The following is a 3,278-nucleotide window of genomic DNA, read 5'->3' on the forward strand; positions in this document are numbered from 1 at the left end:
TCAGAAAACTTACTTTTATAATCTTCTTTTTCTGTTTTTATGTATCTTCTTATTTATTGATTTATTTATTTGCATTGAACTCAGACGGTTTAAATAAAAATGAGACTTTTCCAGCAGGGTGGTGGCTGACATGTTCTGACATGTGGCGGCTGACATGCTCCAACACTTTGGCCGCTCAGAAGATGAAACATTTACCACCATGTGTAACATGATCCTGGTGGAATGAAACACTATGTTATAAAATCATAAAACAATAACAGAAGCAACACTGTTCTGCTAAGATTGATATGAAGATCTTTTTAATTATATCAGCTGATCTATAAAATAGAGAATGACTCCATACTGTGGCCAGGTTCCAACAAACATAAACCCACTTTAATGTCTGATTTTCAGTTCCTTAAGTGTAAAACATAAACACTCAGCAGATAAGAAATATTTAAGGATTAAACTAAATAAATCCCTGAAAGATTGTTTGGTTTACAGTTTACTTCTCTTTAGTTCTATATATGATTGATCAGTATTTAAACACAAATGTTAAAGTGGCACGATGGTTCTGATCTGTAGGATCAGTCTCACTACACACAGCTTGGGCATAATATAGAATAGAAAACTTTAATAACTTTTAGCTTATTGCCTTCAGCAAAACTTTTTTTATTTAATTTTTCATTGTCATTACACCATCAAAAAAACTGAGGAAGGAAATTCACTCACTGCATTTAACCCACCCCCTAGGAGAGCCTTGGGATGCCATTGTGCAGCTCCAGGGGAGCAGTGTGGAGTTAAGGATCTTTCCTCAGGGAGCCAGAGTGGCAGTCTGTGGGAGTGGGGCTTGAACTCAGAACCTCAGGATTCCAAGCTCTATGGCCTAACCACTAGGCCACCACTCTCCAAAGCACACATTAGTGTGAAGGGTCTTGCCTAAGGACCCATACTGACTCATTCCCCCCAGCTGGGATACAAACCGCGGCTTCCTATTTGCAGGATAGGTGACTTACCACATGAACCAGTCAGATGTTTGAGTTTTTATTTTACATTTAGCAATTCTAGCCTATTAAAAGCATTCCTCTGCATTTTTTAAAGCAAACGCATATAGTCAAATAATTTATGGATTTTCACTTATATGTTTATTGTGAAGGGCTGCAAATGATTGACTATAGACCTGAATAAAGTAGCAATATTGACCAATGGTCAGACACTGCTCTCTACAGGCTGAAAGATGTAAATCACACAACAGCTGGAGAAAGTTTGAAAAGATTCCTCTCTGTATAACCAGAAGTCACATGAAGAGGGAACCCCTGACTGACCCAATGTGGATCTGGGATCTGGTTAGTCATAATTATCTGCTTTTATCAATTGCTGTTGCTTTTTTTTAAATTAAGAAAGGATTAGGAATATTTCATGGAACAGTGACTATATGTCTAGAGCTCTTTATGAAGGTTTACTCTGATATTTTGATATCATACTCTTGATATTTTAACATTTACGCTAGTTAGATTATTTTTGATTAAAAAAAAAAAACCCCACACACATGGTGTTGCCATGGTAGTGAGGACCAAGTGTTGACTCCCTTTGACCTACATAGATTTTCAGTCATTTTCAACCCTTTCTATGCCCTAACCCTAAATCTAACCCCAAGCCTAACCATTACCAATGCATAATTCACCATAACTCTAACCCAAGTGACACCTTAACCCTAAACCTAACCATTTGCAAAATAGCTTGTGAGGACCAGCAAAATGTCCTCACTTTGCAACAAATGGTCATCAATATGATGTTGAAATTGTAAAAAAAAAAAAAAAAAGGCCCTCACTCTGATAGCTAGACAGGTACACACACACACACGCATATATATATATATATATATATATATATACATCAGGGTGACACCTTATGTGGTTTTATTTCACATCTTGTAATTTGTTTTGTGGAAATAGAAAATGTTGGATTCCACAAGTTGTGCACCTCATAAAAGTTTACATTTTCCTCATGGTAATACAAACTGCATACAGACCTCTTTTTTTGTCTCTTTGCCGGATTATGTGAAAAAAAAAATCTAAAACAACTTTTAAAATACATTTTTATCGTTTTCTTTCTAAAAAAAACTTCTGACTGACATTTTCCCTTTAATTTTTTTTTTTTTTGTCAAGGAAACAAATGGTCATTATGACAGATTTTAGTCAAACTTTATTGGAATGGGTGTGCATAAAACTGGCATTGCACTGTCATAAACATGACCCAACACCTGTCATATACATAAAAGAGTCCTTATAAATGTTTACGACTGTTGTGATTAAGTCATTTAGTAAACTATTACACTTTTAATCCAATGTTAATATTGTTAAAATAACTTTATGACAGCTTGACATCAACAAAGGCAAGATGTGTTGTTTATAACAACTTGGAATTACACAAGAATTTACAATCAATCATTAAAATGTCATAGTTGGTGAATCATGAAAGATTATTTAGATGTACATGTTGATAAATGACTCTGTGAAATGTGATCGGTCCTAACTTTGGCTATCATTAAACTATTTCAATTAAGGTATAATGGAGGATTTTGGTGAATATTTGAAAAGACCCGCCTTCTCCAGTTTAAAAAAAAATGAACATGTACAACCCTGTACCTGCACCCGAGAGGGAACGCCTATTAAACCCGTGCAAGAGCATGCATGAGCCCATTTCTCTTCGAGGAGGTGCGGTGACGCACGCATAAGACGGTCATCCGAATAGACCTCATTTCACCCAAATTTATATATAAAAGTTTCCCCGCAAACAAGACTACTGCTACATAAAAAAAACTGACCTGCTTGGATGTGTGTGTGTGTGCTGCAGTGGACATTTGGACAGGTTTGCAGGGCAAATAAAGATCTGTGGCCACCATATAACTATTACTGTTGCAAATTACAAAAAATAAACTTATCTTCCTTGGAAAGTTACAATATAGAGGTAGATTACTTTTATTAGCACAAATGGATTTCTCCAAATAGCATGCCTTTCGAGTAGAACCATTGCAACCCGAGGCATCAGTTGGAAGCCCCACCTGTGCTTTCATTGTTAGCCATCATGTGAAAGAATCTCTCAAAAACATCCTGGTCTTGTTGCTCTCTTCTGAGGCCTTTCTCTTCTTCTCTTATGACCCTCAGCCATTTTCAATGAACCACAATGAGAAAGGCGAACTTCAATGACTGGCTGAAACCGTAGCTCACCGTATAAAAGTGCACATGTGCAGAAAAAAAACAGCTAACTGAGAGCGAGCACGTAGGATGGCCTGATAT

Source organism: Cyprinodon variegatus, unplaced genomic scaffold (assembly GCF_000732505.1).
Source record: "Cyprinodon variegatus isolate N-32 unplaced genomic scaffold, C_variegatus-1.0 Scaffold3, whole genome shotgun sequence".
Classification (NCBI taxonomy): domain Eukaryota; kingdom Metazoa; phylum Chordata; class Actinopteri; order Cyprinodontiformes; family Cyprinodontidae; genus Cyprinodon; species Cyprinodon variegatus.